This window comes from Gorilla gorilla, chromosome 20, assembly GCF_029281585.2.
Source record: "Gorilla gorilla gorilla isolate KB3781 chromosome 20, NHGRI_mGorGor1-v2.1_pri, whole genome shotgun sequence".
Lineage (NCBI taxonomy): Eukaryota > Metazoa > Chordata > Mammalia > Primates > Hominidae > Gorilla > Gorilla gorilla.
Genome location: NC_073244.2, coordinates 66585708 through 66604987, shown reverse-complemented (window position 1 = coordinate 66604987; position 19280 = coordinate 66585708).

The window sequence follows — 19280 nt, the reverse complement described above, 5'->3', positions numbered from 1 at the left end:
GATGTAGCCGGGTCTTTAGAAACAGCCAGCGGATGTAGCCGGGTCTTTAGAAACAGCCAGCGGATGTAGCCGGGTCTCTGGAAACAGCCAGGTGGATGTAGCCGAGCCTCTGGAAACAGCTAGGTGCATGTAGCTGGGTCTCTGCAAACAGGCAGGCAGCTATGGGGGATTGGGGGTGGTCACTGGAAACAGCTAGATGACTGTAGCTGACTCTTCAGTAACAGCCGAATGTAACTGGGTCTCTGGAAAGTCACCTTGAGGACTGAGCTGGGCGATGGGAGGTGCCTCGTGGGAGCTTATGTCATGGGTAGAGGCGCACAGTTTTTTGCCTGGCAGGGCGTACGTGTGGGAATAGATTCCCCGGCCTCTTTCTCCTCTCACCCTCTGCTCTCCTGACAGTGCCTCCCATGGCTGAACTCAACCAGACACTAGACACAAGAAGATGTTGGTGATGCAATCCATAGAGTCAGCCTCCAGGGCAGAGACAAGGTGGGAAAGGACAGAGGGTGTATTAGGAGAGGCCAGAACTTCCGGTGGGAACTGCTGCCACTGAACCGAGAAACCTAAATGTAAGGGGAGTAGTTGGATCCTAGAGTGGCAGGACTCAAGTGTCAGAAGTCAGTCGACAAAGGTGAGAATCTGGTGTGTTGAACTGGGTGTGGTTATCATAGAACTGGGTGTGGTGATCATAATGGACAGCAGAATCAAGGCAGTAATCAGAATAGACTGTCTCATGCAGCCCTTTAGTGTTGTCTAGTTGACCGCAGCGTTCTAAGACGTGAAATAGGTAGGAAACTTACTTCATTCTTACTTGATTTGTATAAGCAGAACATTTCTTGGCAAAGAGAACAAGAATCTAATTAAAATAATAAAATAGACAGTTACAGTCTCTTAATCAATTACTAGAATTTCTCCAGTTTATAGACCCAGAACCCCTTGAATTAAAGGGAAGACCAGGTATCCTTGAAGGCGCTGCCCCGGTATATACTATAAAAAGTTATACAATTATATTTCTCTCAGCTTCCCTTAAATGGACCTATGGCCTTTATCATGGTAACTGTGCACTGGGTAAAGGAAATAATCAGATATTTTGGGTGCAACTGGACACTGGCTCTGAGCTAACACTAACTTCAGAAGACCCAAAACATCATGGTGACCCTCCAGTCAGATTAGAAGCTTATGGAGGTCGGGTAGTCAATGAAGCTTTAGCTCAGATTTGTCTCCTATTGAATTTTCTTGGCCTCCAAATGCATCCTGTGGCTTTATTCCTAGCTCTGGAATGTATAATTGGATTAGACATACTCAACAACTATCAAAATCCCCGCAAGTGGGGAAAAAAATAGGACAAGCTGTGGGGCGTAGGTAAGACTACTGAATGTGTTGATGTTTGTGTAGTATTCAACTAGTAATTGCTCCATAGGATGAGCTGATTGAGTTGTTGTTGAGTTTTTTTAAAAAATATTCTTTTTCTTGTGTAAAACGACATTTAAAAATCCACCCTGTTACAAGTATGCAGGTTTCTTTTCTGTTATTTTATTACGGTATTTTAATTGAAAAATAATAATTGTATATATTTATTGGGTACCATGAGATGCTTTGATATATGTTTACCTTTGCAATCCGGCCAAAGGCATGCCCATGGTAAGTGTGTTACTGTTTATTTCAAATGTGCACAAAAGTTAATTCAAACGAGACACTGTCTCCCCCTAGTGGTTCTCAAGTAATTTTCCGTTTTAATCTGAATAGGGAGAGCATCTAACTTTCTAAGAGGGTTGGAGACAACCAAGTCCCAGCGCACAGAGGACTCAGAGGTCTCCTGACATGTGTGAGTGCGTTCATGTTTGTGCATGTGTGTGCATGTGTGAATGTGTGAGTACATGTGCATATGCGTAAGTGCATAAGTGGGATTAGCTCTCTGTCTTCACCCATCCATGCATCCCCTCAGACACCTTAATTGATCCCTGATCATATGCTCCATCTTGGAGGCCTAAGATGAGCAAGTTCAGGGGATCTTATGTACAGCGTAGGTGGTGATGGATGTGCTGATTCATTTGATGGTGGCTATTATTTCACAATGTATATGTATATCAAATTATCACCTTGTGCATCTTGAATATATGTAATCACTGCCAATGAAATCCTTAAAAAAATACTGACACCTCCTCTGTAGCTCTTGTTAACCTCATGTAGCCTTGAACAACATGAAGGCAGAGACTGGGTCCAAGTGATCTGTACACCCCAGAACATGACACAGGACTGCCAGATGTGAGGTCTTTAGACTATTAATTGGTGCGTGAAGTAAAGCATGACCCAGAGGACTGGTCTCAGCTCTCAGATCCATATGTATAGCTCATTCTCAAGGTCAACAACTAAACTCTAGGAGAATGTTCAGGATCAGCTGAGTAAACCATTGCTGGGGCAGCTGGGGGGATTTACAGAAGACATTTGGAAACTGCAGGGGGATGCAACATTGTTAACGGAATCAGCTGGGATGGCTATAGCTGAGACTCAGCAAACAGCCGGGAGACTGGAGCTGGGTGTCTTGAAACAGAGAAGTGACAGCAGCTGGATCACTGGAAACAACCAGGTGACTGGAACTAGGTGTCTGGAAACAGCCAGGTGATTGCAGCTGGGTTTCTAGAAGTAGCTGCAATGCCACCTCTTTGAGGTGCTGGTCAGTTGTGGAAGGAATCACCTGGTTAATGAACTTTCTAGATGCTGACTAGAGAACTTTGGGCTCTACCTCTTATCTCCAGAACAGTTGACTGGTTTTGCAGACCAGGATGATTCCAAGGGGAAGCCCTCCAGATGGCTTCTTGAGGCTTTTCCAAGCATGACTTCCTCAGGTGCAGGGGGCAGTGGTCCCGGAGTCAGTGCCTGGCGAGGGCTGTGTACATGCTAGACTTGGCCATGGGCACCATGGACTCTGGGGACACAGCCTGGGCTGTCCTCCAAGAGAAGGCCTGGTGAGCATACATCCAGCTGAGCATACATCACCTCTGGGGGCCCCCTGCAGCAGGGGTCTGAGGACAGATACCCACGGTGAGGTAGGGGAGATGAGGGTGAGGGTAGGGGGTCTATGAGGGTGGCCCGTTGGAGGTGAGAAGAAAATATTTGCTCAATATTACTATACTCTGCACTTCTTATTTATGGTTTAAAAAATCTTAATGAATTAGGAATAGAATGAAACATCATAAACATGTTAAAGCATGCCCAGCAACAGACCAATAGCAAATATTATACTTAATGATGAAGCTTAGATCAATTTCCACTGAAATATGAACAAAACAAGGCTTAATGCTCTTTCCGCTTTTATTCCATTTTCTACTGAGGTGTCCTAACTGATGTAATAATATCAGTAAAAGTAAAAAACTAAAAATAAGATATATGAGGGCTAGAGAGATTTTTTTCATTACTTGTAGGCAGTAAGATTCTCTAAACAGAAAATTCAAAGTCCATTAGGATTTATAAGAAAATAAAAACAAATCCAAATCAATGACATTTCTATACAGCAGCGGTAGTAGTTAGAGAATCGAATGGCCCCAAACTCCTGGCCCCAAGCAATCCTCCCACCTTGGCTTCTCAAAGAGCTGGGACTAACAGTCACTGTGGAGAGCAGTTTGAGGATATCTCAAGTAACTAGGAATGGAACTACCATTTGACCCAGGAGTCCTATTACTGGCTATATATCCAGGGAAAATAAATCATTCTACTCAAGTACACACACTCTTGGATGATCATTGCAGCATTATTGACAATAGAAAAGACATGGAATCAACCTCGTTGCCCATCAACAGTGAACCGAATAAAGAAAATGTGTCCATATACACCATGGAATACTACACAGCCATAAAAAAGAATTAACTCATGTCCTTTGCAGCAACATGGGTGCAGCTGGAGGCCATTATCTTAGGTAAACTAATGTAGAAACAGAACACCAAATACCACATTCTCACTTATAAGTACGAGCTAAATATTAGGTACACATCTTCCCATAAAGATGACAACGGTAGACGCTGGGGACCACTGACGGTGGAGAGAAGGAGGGGGCTGGGGCTGAAAAGCTACCTGTTGGGTACCATGCTCCCTACCTGGGTGAGGGGTTCAGTCTTACTCCAAACCTCAATGCCACACAATATTCCTTGGTAACAAACCTACACATGTACCCCCAATTCTAAAATAAAAATGGAAATAGTAAAAGAAGTGTATAGGCCAGGCGCGGTGGCTCACGCCTGTAATCCCAGCACTTTGGGAGGCCGAGGCGGGCGGATCACAATGTCAGGAGATCGAGACCATCCTGGCTAACACGGTGAAGCCCTGTCTCTACTAAAAATACAAAAAATTAGCTGGGTGTGGTGTCGGTCACCTGTAGTCCCAGCTACTCGGGAGGCTGAGGCAGAAGAATGGCGTGAACCTGGGAGGCAGAGCTTGCAGTGAGCTGAGATCGCGCCACTGCCCTCCAGCCTGGTGACAGAGTGAGACTCCATCACAAAAAAAAGAAAAAAGAAAAACAAGTATATAAAGGAATGGGCAAATGAGAGGGATGAAGCACCCCAGGAAGCCACTGCCGCTCCCAGGACGGGAGGTCAAGGGGAGGAGAGAGCTCTATGTGGGAGATGGGAGGTGCCTCGTGGGAACTGATCATGGGTAAAGGAGCACAGTTGCTGACAAACCACAGCCTGACAGGGCATACGTGTGGGAATTTGATTCCCCTGCCTCTCTCTCCTCTCACCCTCTGCTCTCCTGACAGTGCCTCCATGGTTGAACTCAATCAGATGCTAAAGGCAAGGAGACATTGATGATGCAATCCATAGAGTTAGCCTCCAGGGCACAGACAAGGTGGGAAAGGACAGATGGTGTATTAGGAGTTCAGCACTTTGGGAGGCCGAGGTGGCCGGATCACAAGGTTATGGGTTCAAGACCAGCCTGGCCAACACAGTGAAACCCCGTCTCTACCAAAAACACAAAAAATTAGCTGGGCGTGTGGCGTATACCTGTAATCCCAGCTACTTGGGAGGCTGAGGCAGGAGAATCACTTGAACCTGGGAGGTGGAGGTTGCAGTGAGCCGAGATCGCGCCATTGCACTCCAGCCTGGGTGACAGAGTGAGACTCTGTCTCAAAACAAACAAACAAACAAAACCAGAGTGACCTGTGGGGAAACAGCAGTGCCCTCAATGTGGAGACAAAGCATCAGGAGAGACTGGGACTGCACATCTGAGCCAGGGAGGAGAACAGAGCAAATCACAGGCAAAGAGAGAAGAAGCCCAGCTGGGCCAGAGTCCATGGAAATAAGAGAGGAGGGGACACATGTGAGCAGTGCTAAGAAGGCGGAACACATGGTCAGAGCTGATTAATGTTGATTGTGGGGTGAAAGAGAGAGAGAAGTGATAATGGTTCTTAAAGCTCTGGCTTGGCTAACTTAGTGCACTTTAGTTTATCTGTTAGCTCCTCTCTTTTGTGTGTTTTTACTACTCTTTCTCATTTTAAATTATAGTAAAAAAATAAAATAAAATTTATCATATTTACTATTTCTAACTCTACAGTGCAGTATTTTGAAGTGGTTTGACATTGCTATGCAACCATCGCCATCATCCATCCCCAAAGTATTTTATCTTTCCAATTGAAGCTTTATATTCAGTAAACACCAACTCTCAGTTTCCAGGCCCCCAAGCCTCTGTTAACCGTGATTCTACTTCCTGAGTCTGTGAGTTTGACAGGTAGCTCGTATAGATAGAATCTTAGCAATATTTGCAATATTTGTCCTTCATGAGACTGGCTTATTTCACTTAGCATAATATCTTCAAGGCTCTCCATATTATAGTGTATGTCAGTCACAATTTCATTTCTTTTAGAGACTGAACAGTATTTCCTAGTTTGTATAACATTTGTTTATCCATTTATCCATCTTTGGGTTTTTTCTACTTTTTTGTTAATGTGAATAACGCTGTTATGAACATGAGTATATGAGCATCCTTTTAAATCCTTGCTTTAATTTTCCCAGAAATTGCCAGGTCATATGGTAATTCTATGTTAAATCTTCTGAGGAACTGACATACGTTTGGGTAATTTTTACACCATGTTCATTTTTTGAGAGTCTAAGAAGCAATATGAGGCTATGGTTATTATCATTTTTATTCAATACTGAGTCCCAAAGTCCTTGCATATTAACTGGCATAATGTATGATCCAACAGATATTGTGGGGAGAAGTGATTAAATAAAGGACGCAATTGTCTAGAGGGAACTTAGAGCCCAGAGACCACACTTGGAGCATTTGTCTTCCTTGTCCAGCAGACAGTGCAGAACTGTGAGACGCGGGTGTCACTGACAATGAACCCAAAGGGGCTGAATGTCGGGAATCCTGCAGACACAAGGAAAGAGATGCTTCTCAGCCAATGGCTTGAGTTATGAATCCAGGTTACCCACAGTGACAAAATACCAGCTAGACCATGAGAGGAGACAAACATGCTCACCAGGATGAGGATGGTGTGTGTGGCTCTAGTTTCATGAGATTTTCAGGGGGAGAGGCTGTGGCTGCGAATGCATTGGACTGTCTGCTTGTGTCTATATAAGAAGAAGATCATGGAGCTGCTGGTGTAGTCCATGAGGGCCAAAGACATACCATCCACGAGGGAGAAAATAACTGCATTTACTAAGAATAGCAATCATCCTAGAATGGGTGAGGAGAGTACCTATACATTTATTCCATACTCACGTTTTTGCTCTTCATTGGGCCAGTTACATGCATTGCAATATGGGTATTTGCCCCAATTTGCAAGATCCAGCAGAGGGGGCAGCAGAAAACAATGCACTTTGTGGACCTAATTCGGAGTTCCATCCTCCCAGAGATACTGAGGTGAAGATTCATGGCCTGGAAGCCACTGGGGAGACAGGTGGTGCTGACGGAAACCCCTCTGGCCACTCTGTGTATAGATAGAAGACAAGTTTCATCCAGCCTCGTCCAGGAAGGATTTCATTCCAAAAGCTGCCATTGTCTGGGGGATTCGTTTAGAGAAAAGAACCAGGTTGTTGGCTAAGACCAGCTGGCTGAGAATCAGGTCTCTGGGTCTCAGTATCTGTGAAGTGATAAAAGTAAAGCTAAAAAAGTAAAGGAGTGAAGAATTTCCAAGGATTCCAGCAGTGGTCTGAGGGAGAAAGACAATACCCTGATTTAAGTTAACAGAAACCGATCCATCCATTATAGAAACAGTATCACATTTCCTCAAAATGTTAAAAATTGAACTATAAGACACCAGATTTCAACTTCCGGATAATTATCCAAAAGAACTCAAATCAAGATCTTGAAGAGATATCCACACTGATGAATTCACTGCACCAGTATTCACAATAGCCGAGGTAAATAAATGACATAAATGCCCATTGATGGAGGAACGGATTAAGATAACATAGTATAATAAATATAAAGTTTTATTCAGTCTTGAAAAAGAAGAAATTCAGATCATTTGCGATAGCAGGATTGGACCCAAATGACATTATGCAAAGTGAAATGAATCCAACTCTTAATAGATAAATATCTTATAATCTCACATAATTGTGGAATGTAAAGTAGTGAAATTCATAGAAGCTGAGAGTAGAATGGTGGTTAGCAGGGGCTGGAAATGGGAAAAATGAGATGTTGGTCAAAGGATACAAAGTTTCAATTCTCCGAAATGAATAATTCTGGAAAGCTAATGTATGGAATGAAAACTATAGGTAACAATACTGTATTGTACACTTAAAATTAGCTGAGAGTAGATCTTAAGTATTTTCACTGCACACACACATGAACACAGAAATAATAACTAACTGAGGTGATTAATATATTAATTATCTTGATGTTGGAATTGATTTTATTTGAATCAGAGGAAGCTAGAGATGTAAAAAAGAAAATTGGGTTATTCTCATTGCATCCATAAAATGCCTTTTCTTCAAAGACTGATTATCTCAAGCGAATACAAACATTAAAAGCAACTTTCAGAATACAGAGATATTACGTGCCGAATTAATATTTGTAACACCACCACGACTGGATCCCACCCAGTGTCAATCAAAGAGAGACTGAATAAACCCCTGGGCGTCCCCACAATGGAGCACCGAGCAGCTGTGGATGTGAGGATGTTCATTTTACAGCTGACCCTGACGATTATGGGAGGCGGGAATGAGAAAAGCAACAAAATACTCTGAACATCATGTGCAATTAGGTTTACAACGAGCTAGAGGTAAATAGTATATTGTTATGTTTGTGTGTGTGTCTATATTTTTCTACTTAAAAAATTAAATAATACCTCAAAACCTTTAAAAGTGGATGCTTGTGAGGGAGAGAGGAAACAGCACAAAAGAGACAAGATGGGCCGGGTGCAGTGGCTCATGCCTGTAATCCCAGCACTTTGGGAGGCCGAGGCGGGAGGATCACCTGAGGTCAGGAATTCAAGACTAGCCTGGGCAACATGGCAAAACCCCATCTCTACTAAAAATACAAAATTAGCCAGGTGTGGTGGTGCTCGCCTGTAATCCCAGCTACTCGGGAGGCTGAGGCAGGAGAATCGCTTGTACCCGGGAGGCGAAGGTTGCAGTGAGCCGAGATCGTGCCATTGCACTCCAGCCTGCGCAACAAAAGTGAAACTCCTTTTTTTTTTTAGAAAAAAAAAAGAGACAAGATGAAACTAGACTCATCTTATTGTGTCTTGTTTGTTGTTTTGTTTTGAAAATATATACATAGTTTCTTGAATATATCTGATACGAAAATATTTTCAGGTATAATTAATAAACTTAACACAAACCTAAATAGGAAAAAAGTGAATCTAACTTCATAACAAATTAAGGCTTTACTAAGCAAGAGAAATTATTTCCACTGAGTTTTAAGCGAATTTATTTGGTTATATGTTTTATACATAACATATATTATGCTGTATATCTTATTGTATTATAAATTTATAATCTTAAAAATAAATTGCATAGTATGTTGTATAACATATTCTATAATAATTTATAATTATTAAAATAACTAGATAATTTTGTCTATATATAGTAAACATATGACTATATCATCAAACATTTAATATTAAAAATATATGCAGTCAAAATTTTAAATTTCTCCCTGAAGAAATGGCTCAATTCACATTTAAAACAGTTAATGTAGGAGATGATTTTAGAACCCCTTATTGTACAAGAAAGCAAAAGAAGTTATCAAATACCATCTAATTCCTGTAACCAGAACAGAAAAACTATCATGAAGGATTCCAGACGGCAAAGGGTGGGATATTTATAGTATCAAAAAATATGTGTAATGGATTAAAACTAATGAACATATGCAAACCCTATGTGTTTACTACTGCTAAAAATAAAACAAGCAAACTAATGACACTTCACATTTGAGTAATAGTAAACAACCAAATTACTACATTGAAAAAGGTGAAAATGAAAGCAAGAATCAAGATCTCTCTTTTCTGTCCGAAATATTCCTTAGGAAACTTTCTTTTCTCTGTAGAGGTTTTCCACCTAATAATGACAAAGGCAGGACAGACTTGGATAATCTGTACATTGAGTTTGTAAGCAATAAACATGAATGGCTGCTAAAACCCCTAAATTACAGATCAGTGGTGAATATGAAAATGGGTGGATCCGACTGAAGCTACAACCATGGGGCAGAATTGCAGAGTGGAGAATGCAAGACACAAGTAAACGAGTCATTGTGTCTCAGTTCTGACATTTCAAAATAACTTTGTGCTATTATACCTTCAAATCTATATTTTTTCAAAATCATTAATTTTCTTTAGGAAATTTTTTTTTTTTTTTTTTTTTGAGACGGAGTCTTGCTTTGTCTCCCAGGCTGGAGTGCAGTGGTGCGATCTCGGCTCACTGCAAGCTCCACCTCCCGGGTTCACGCCATTCTCCTGCCTCAGCCTCCCGAGTAGCTGGGACTACAGGCGCCCACTACCACGCCCGGCTAATTTTGTGTATTTTTAGTAGAGACGGGGTTTCACCGTGTTAGCCAGGATGGTCTCGATCTCCTGACCTCGTGATCCGCCCGCCTCGGCCTCCCAAAGTGCTGGGATTACAGGCGTGAGCCACCGCGCCCGGCCTTCTTTAGGAAATTATAATTAAAACACAAGGCAAGAGGAGTGACACCATTAATATGGTGGAATACATGATTCTGGCCAACATACCTCCACAGAAACATCAATTTTTACTACCACACATGAACAGAAATAATTCTTTGAGAATCCAGGAGTCCAGTGGGGATATTCCAGCACCCTGTTTGAATAGGAAATTGAATAATATGTTATTGAAGAGGGTAAAAATAATAGTTAATTTACATGCATCCTCCCTTCCCCAAGGTGGCACTGCTTGTGGGGTCAAGAGAGGCCCTACAGCCTGCAACTCTTCCCACAGGGGAAATTGAGAACAGATTGAGCACCCTCCTTACTCAGTCTCAGGGGAAATTGCCCAAGATACCCACTCCATCCATGTCCCACCTAGATCACTGAAGGCAATGGCATGACTGAATAGTTTGGAGGGGCTACGAGCAGTAGAAGATGCAAGAGCTCACAGCAACCAACACACAGGTCTCAAAAACAGGCTGTAGATCCTACTAACTGACTTGCAAAACTTGCCAAAAAACCCATGCATAAATCAAATGGAATGCCTCACTTGCAGCCCCTAGAACTGGCTGGCATGGTCTTCAGCAATCTGCGTGCTCTCCAAAGATGAGCCCTGTGAGACTTTGCAGGCAATGAGCATGAGCCCCTACAAAGTGCACACCCTATCCCAGAGACAGCACGTAGATATCAGCAGCAGCTCAACTCTGCCAGATTAAGAGAGGGCACGCAACTCTGTAAAACTTAGGCCACTGGCCTGGGAAGATAAACAGGAGACACCCAGCACCTGGCCTGACTTTGTAGGTTGAAAACAAACAAATAAACAAACAAACAAAAAATAAAATGAAGATTGTACCCACAAAAGGTAACAAGAAAACTGAGGCAAATTATTCATAAAAATGCTTGAGATATACTCCACAACCTCTAGCTAGTTTGGCTTGTGAAGGTGTTTCTCTTGTCCTTACTAACTGGCTGAGAAAAATGCTTTATTGAATGCAAAGACAACAAAACCAGAATTTTAAAAAGATGAAGAAACAAGAAAACATAACACCATCAAAGAAAAAAAAAATGTCAGTGGCTGACCCCAAAGAAATGGAGATGTATAAATTACATGATAAAAATTTCAAAACAATCATCTTTAAGAAGCTCAGTTAGTTACAAGAGAATACATATAGATAATTCAGTGTTATCATATAGATAATTCAGTGTTATCAGAAAAACAATTTATGAACATTATGGAAAGTTAAATAAAAAATAGAAACCATAAACAAGAACACAGTGAACTGAAGAATACAATGATTGGACTAAAAAAATCGATAAAAAGCTTTAATATTCAACTTGACTTAGCAGCAGAATTAGCAAACTTGAAAAATGTTTATTTAAAATTACTCACTCAGAAGAGAGAAATGAAAAAACAGAATGAAAAAAGCCTACACGGTTGAAAATAAATGATGGGGAAAATACAGTCTCTTCAATAAATTATCTCGTGGAAATTGGATATCCATATGCAGAAGAAAAAAATTAAGCCCTCATCTTACACCATTCACAAAAAACAACTTGAAATGGACTGAAGAGTCAAAATAGATTAAAGGCCAAAAACCATAGAACTACTATAAGAAAATGTGAATAAACTTCTTGATATTGGTCTTGGCAACGATTTTTTGAGGCAGAGTCTGGCTCTGTTGACCAGCCCGGAGTGCAGGGGCGTGATCTCAGCTCACTGCAACCTCCGTCTCCCAGGCACAAGTTATCCTCCCACCTCAGCCTCCCAAGTAGCTGGGACTACAGGTGTGTGCCAACGCGCCCAGCTAATTTTTTGTATTTTTGGTAAAGATGGGGTTTCACCGTGTTGCCCAGGCTAGTCTTGAATTCCTGAGCTCAGATGATCCACCTGTCTAGGCCTCCCAAAGTGCTGGGATTACAGGCATGAGCCACGGTGCCTGGCCTCCATAGGCAGTTTTGAATCATCTAATGTATGTCAAGCATAATACTGGTGTACAAGATTTATTAGAGTAAAAGAAAGAAAGACTACCAAAGATACGTGTGCATGTGTCTTTATAGCAGCATGATTTATAATCCTTTGGGTATATACCCAGTAATGGGATTGCTGGGTCAAATGGTATTTCTAGTTCTAGATCCCTGAGGAATCACCACATTGACTTCCACAATGGTTGAACTATATTGCGGCACTATTCACAATAGCAAAGACTTGGAACCAAGCCAAATGTCCATCAATGATAGACTGGATTAAGAAAATGTGGCACATATACACCATGGAATACTATGCAGCCATAAAAAATGATGAGTTCATGTCCTTTGTAGGGACATGGATGAAATTGGAAACCATCATTCTCAGCAAACTATTGCAAGGACGAAAAACCAAACACCGCATGTTCTCACTCATAGGTGGGAATTGAACAATGAGAACACATGGACACAGGAAGGGGAACATCACACACCGGGGCCTGTTGTGGGGTGGGGGAGGGGGGAGGGATAGCATTAGGAGATATACCTAATGCTAAATGACGAGTTAATGGGAGCAGCACACCAGCGTGGCACATGTATACATAGGTAACTAACCTGCACATTGTGCACATGTACCCTAAAACTTAAAGTATAATAAAAAAAAACCAAACAACTCCGAGACCTGAGCAGGCAGACACACAAGCAGCTGGACGTCCGCAGATCAGCGGAAGAAGAAGACACTGGCGGCTGAGAGGAGCACGTCAGTGCAGGAACACACAGATGGCTGGATGTCGAGAGGAACGCAACGACAGGCACCAGCACACCGCAGGCCACCGACACACCGCAGGCCACCGACTGGCAGAACGACATGGAGCTTGGCTGGGACAGTCAGAGAGGATCCCGGGCTGCCAGGGGCCTGACTCCAGGAGAAAACCATCGCCCTTCTGCTGAGAGCTATTTCCACTCAATCAAACCTTGCACTCATTCTCCAAGCCCTCATGTGATCCGGTTCTTCCGGTACACCAAGGCGAGAACCCTGGGATACAGAGAGCCGTCTGTCCTTGCAGGAAGGCAGGGGTCTCATGGAGCTGATACACACAAGTTGCCTATGGAAGGCCAAAACTAAAAGAGCACCCTGTAACATGCGCCCACTGGGGCTTCAGCGGTTGTCATTGTTAATGCGGTGAATTTATTTTTATCTATTTATTTATTTTTAAGTTTCAGTAGTTTTTGGGGAACAGGTGGTGTTTGGTTGCATGCATAAGTTCTTTAGTGGTGATTTTTGAGATTTTGGCACACGTATCACCCGAGCAGTGTACACTGTACCCAATGTGTAGTCTTTTATGCCTCACCCCCTCCCATTGCTCCCCCTGGGTCCCCAGAGTCCATTATATCCTTCTTATGCCTTTACATCCTCATAGCTTAGCTCCCACTTATGAGAACATATGATGATGGTTTTCCATTCCTGAGTTATTTCACTTAGAGTAGTGGTCTCCAACTGCCTCCAGGTTGCTGCGAATGCCATTATTTTGTTCCTTTTTATGACTGAAGTATTCCATGGTGTGTGTGTGTGTGTGTGTATGTGTGTGTGTATATATATGTATATATACGCATATATACATGTTTTTATATGTTTGTTGGTCATTTGTATATCTTCTTTAGAGAATTGTCTAAAGTCAAAAGGGGAATTGGATTTGGAGGGAACAATTTTATGGCTATTTTTCAGTATAATCGTCAGGTGAATATAGTGTCTGTTCGGCCAGTGTTACTTTAATCCATTACCTGTAGCCAGGAAGGGAGATGTTTATCACAGAGATAGGCACCAACCTGGAATGCTTTCCTCAAAGGTGATTAACTGTAGTGTGAACCCTAAATTTCACCGCAGTTTGGTCCTGATTTGGCACAAGATATGCTTTATCCACTGATGTGAAATGTCCAGGTGTTTTTTGTACGATTTTGTTGCTGAAAGACACAATACCCTCTAATCTAAGGCATCCTCTCCAAATCCCACTGAGGCACAGGAGTGACACTAGGGAGGGGGTCACGGAGCTTCCTGAGAGAGATTCGCCTCCTGAACCCTGGGCAGATCCTCCCCACCTTGGGATCTCTGTGAACCTCTGGGGTCTTCTATTCAATCAGGACCAAGTTGTGAGGCGGGATTCCTTCCAGGCTACAGTCTCCCCTCTTCTTCTTTCAATTTCATCAAGACAGATCAGAGGTTTGCAGGTGGGAGTCATGGCGTCTCCTCCCATAGCCCCTGTCTGTGCAGATGGATGAGGCCACAGTTCCTGGATGGAGTAAATCTACTGGGAGCCTGGGTTCTCCATCACAAGGTTGTCCCGTCATCAGCCCCACAAGAAGGGGAACTGCCCTCTCCGGGAGCTTGACTTTCATTTCCCCAAGGCTGGGGCTGGGAAAGGCACCAGGCTGTCTTCAGATACTTCATACAGAAATGGTATCTCCCTGACCCTTTTCCGCGATTTGCCTCATCTGTCCTCATCTCATCAAGGGTCAGGACATAGGAGCCGATAGACCCAGCACCTTTCTGAGTCTGTCCTGTCCAAGTGAGGGTGACTGGGGGCTTTTTCTTCTTCTCAGAGCCACCCCGTGGGGTTCCCTTCCTTCCTTCAGCCTGTCCATCAACACAGCATTGCGGGATCCTTACCATGGCATCCAGCCCTGGAGATGCTTCAGGAAAGCTGCAGGTCCATGCTGCAGGACAGGCTTGGATCAGCAGAGACGCATCTCACATCAGGCTGTGAAATTCAAGTTGAGCTGCAATTGGCAATGAGAAAAAAAGGAGAAATAAAGAAATGCTGACTCTTCTTTTGTCTTTGGAGTATGGGTTTTATTTCTTCCAGTTTCCTTCTTAGACTTCCCTTCTTTTTTCTTCCTTTTTTTTAATAGCGTTCAGCTCCCCCTCCCTTAAAAGTAACCTCTGAGTCATTCCTGCCTCTTCGGCGTCCCTCCCACCCCAGCCCCGCTTCCTTGGGCATTCCCCTGCATCTCAGTCTGCCTTCAAGGTTTTGGGAACAAGTACTTGTCTTCAGCTCTGATTTGGGGGTGAGATAGGGAGTTAATTTTTTCTGAATTGCTCACCTTCACCCCGTCTGCATGACTTTGGGCAGTAAGTCCCATCTCTGAGCCTCGGTTTCCTCATTTGGAACTTGTTGTCATGAACCCCCCTCCTGAGTGGTTTTGGGGACCAGTTGTGCCTGGGTCATGGGAGGGCCTCAGTCATGGTACATTTCCAGACCTGGTTAAGACTTGAGAGGTTGAAACATGAGTGGATCCTGGTGTTGGACTGCACAGTCACGGTGAGCAACTTATGTGCTCAACAGCCCACATCTGCTCCTAACATTGGGAAAACCTACTTATAATGTGTCTGAAATATGTAGCCATGGTCCTATGAAGAAAATGAGAAATGAGACTTCCTGTCACAGGCAGGAAACCTTAAGAAGCAGAAGAGGCCAGAGCTGAGTGGCTGCTGGTGACTTGCAAAGTCTGGGGGTCACTAAGGGGGAGGTTTCTGCCTCTGTATGAGACGGAGGAGAACCCCAGGGCCCTCACAGACAGGGAGGGGTCGGGGTTTTGGATGAAAGTGAGAAGTTGTGGCTCCTTCTCCCCTGTGTTTGTGGATGGCACTGGGATACCTCTGCTCATTGACTCAGGTCCATGGTCAGCCCTGAGCTGCCTCCTCCATGTGTGTGAAACAGATTCACTGCAGCGTTGTCACACATGGGCGTCTGTCCCACATGCAAGTCTGAGGCTCACACTGGACCCTCCCTGCTGGTTACAGCCCTGAGAAGACTCATGTGGCACTGGCAGGCGGAACCATCTCCCCTCTTCCAGGCTTAACTCCCAGCACAGCCCTGGTGGAAACCCTCTCTGGAAGATGAGGCATGTGGGAAGCATGTGTCCAAAAATGACAAGGAGGAGGAATTATCCTAATGATCAAAAGTGCTATGATAGGCTGGGCACCGTGGCTCATGCCTGCAGTCCCAGCCCTTCGGGAGGTCAAGGCGGGCAGGTCACTTGGGCCCAGGAGTTCAAGACCAGCCTGGGCAACATGGCAAAACCTCATCTCTACAAAAAATACAAAAATTAGCTGGATGTGGTGTCATGAATAATGGCCTCCAGCTCATCCAGGTTGCTGCAAAACTCAATCCCTTGTACATCAGTTGCAAAAAATTAAAAATATCTAAGAATATACCTAACCGAGGAGGTGAAAGATCTCTACAAGAAGAGCAACAAAATGCTCTGAAAGAAATCATAGATGACACAGCAAAATAGAAATATATCCCATGCTCATGGATTGGAAGAATCAATATTGTGAAAATGATCACACTTCCCAAAGCAATATTTAGATTCAATGCAATTCCCATCAAAATATCAACATCATTTTTTTCACAGAATTAGAAAAAACAATCCTAAAATTCATATGGAACCAAAAAGAGGATGAATACCAAAGCAATCTTAAGCAAAAAGACAAATGTAAATTTAATAAACATATCCTAGGCTGAATTGTGGGGGGCTGTTTTTGCTTTTGTTTTTGTTTTTGTGTGAGACAGAGTCTTGCTCTGTCACTCAGGCTGGAGTGCAGTGGTGCAATCTCTGCTCGGTGCAATCTCTGCTCACTGCAACCTCTGCCTCCCAGGTTCAAGCAATTCTCCTGTCTCAGCCTCCCGAGTAGCTGGGATTACAGGTGCTTGACACCATGCCTGGCTAATGTTTGTATTTTTAGTAAAGACGGGGTTTTGCCATGTTGACCAGACTGGTCTCAAACTCCTGACCTCGGGTGATCCGCCCGACTCGGCTTCCCAAAGTGCTGGGATTACAGGCATGAGCCACCGTGCCCAGCCTGAATTGTGGGTTTTTAAATGTTATTTTTATATTATATAATTTTTAACTCATTAAAAAAATACAAGGAAGTCTGGCCTGGAAACAAAAAAAAAATCCTAAAATTATTTATTTGTAAAAATGCAAATTATTTCCAATGGATTTGCATGCTCACTGGGATTGGACCTTCCAACAGCAAATTCAACACCAGGAGATACTAAAGAAATGCCTTCAGAAATTCATGGTGAAGACTTCTGTGTTAATCCAAATTATTAAAGACAAAGGCAAACGACCTGTCGGCAGCTTGTCTCACACATTAAACCCAGCATGTCAGGCTTCATCTTGAGGAACGGGGAGGGATTGGCAGTAGACGCCTTAACCATTACATGTACTTTCCCTTCTACATCTTTTCCCTTATGCTTTATTTAATATAATTCAGGACATAGGCACGGGCAAAGACTTCATGACAAAATCACCAAAAGCAATTGCAACAAAAGCTAAAATTGACAAATGGGATCAAATTAAACTAAAGAGCATCTGCACAGCAAGAGAAACCGTTATCAGAGTGAACAGACAAGCTACAGAATGGGAGACAATTTTTGCAATCTGTCCATCTGACAAAGGTCTAACATGCAGAATCCACAAGGAACTTAAACAAATTTACAAGAATAAAACATTAATAAGTGGGCAAAAGGCATGAACAGACACTTCTCAAAAGAAGACATTCATGTGGCCAGAAAATGTGGAAAAAAGCTCAACGTCACTGGTCATTAGAGAAATGCAAGTCAAAACCTCAATGGGATACCATCTCACACCAGTCGGAATGGCGATTATCAAAAAGTCAAGGAGAAACAGTTGCTGGTGAGGTTGCAGAGAAATAGAAATGCTTTTACACTGTTAGTGGGAATGTAATTAGTTCAACCATTGTGGAAGATGGTGTGGTGATTCCTCAAAGATCTAGAACCAGAAATACCATTTGACCCAGCAATCCCTGGGTATATACCCAAAGGAATATAAATCATTCTATTACAAAGATACATGCATGCATATGTTTTTTGCAACACTATTCATAATAGCAAAGACCTGGAATCAACCCAAATGCCCATCAACGGTAGACTGGATAAAGAAAATGTGATACAAATACACCATGGAATACTATGCAGCCATAAAAAGGAACAAGATCATGTCCTTGACAGGGACATGGATAGAGCTGGAAGCCATTATCCTCAGCATACCAATGCAGGAACAGAAAACCAAACACTGCATGTTCTCACTTATAAGTAGGAGCTGAACAATGAGATCACATGGACACAGGGAGGGAGACAACACACACCGGGACCTGTTGGAGGAGGGCGGATTGGGACAGGGAGAGGATTAGAAAAAATAGCTAATGCATGCTAGGCTTAATACCTAGGTGATGGGTCGATAGATGCAGCAAATCACCATGGCACATGTTTACCTGTGTAACAAACCTGCATCCTGCACGTGTACCCCAGAACTTAAAATAACAATAAAAATTTTTTTTAAAATTCACAAATCTTGATAGAGAGTGAAAGGGAAAGGAAGGTATTTCCAGAGCCACAATTAAAAAAAAATTTATTGTTTTCACACTTAGTGAAAGCAATTCTAAATGATGTAATTTAATTGGAAGATCAAAGAATCCAAAACATAAAATGTGATATCTTTGAGTGAGAAAAAATGGGAAAAAACACACACTAAAACACACACATACACAGGCATGCACATGCACCCTCATAGATACATACGTGGGTGAGTACTCAGAATAGAAAAACCACATACTGAAACACACACACACACGTGCACATGCACCCTCATAGATACATACACGGGTGAGTACTCAGAATGGGAAAACCACATACTAAAACACACACACACACGTGAACATGCACCCTCATAGATACATACATGGGTGAGTACTCAGAATGGGAAAACACATACTAAAACACACACACACACGTGAACATGCACCCTCATAGTTACAGACATGGGTGAGTACTCAGAATGGAAAAACCACATACTGGAACACACACGAACATGCACCCTCATAGATACACACATGAGTGAGTACTCAGAATAGAAAAACCACATACTGAAACACACACACACAAACATGCACCCTCATAGATACACACGTAGGTGAGTACTCAGAGCTCAGCTAATGTGTAATTAGAGCCCGTTTTCTCTACAGGGACAGGAGAAATGAATCCTTTTTCAAAAATATAGAATTGTTTTTGTAACTTGGCAATTGTGAATAGTGCTGCAATGAGCTTAGGAGTGTGGACATCTCTTCTGTGGCCGATTTCATTTCTTCTGGGTATACACCCAGCAGTGGGCTTGCTGGATTATATGGTGGTTGCAC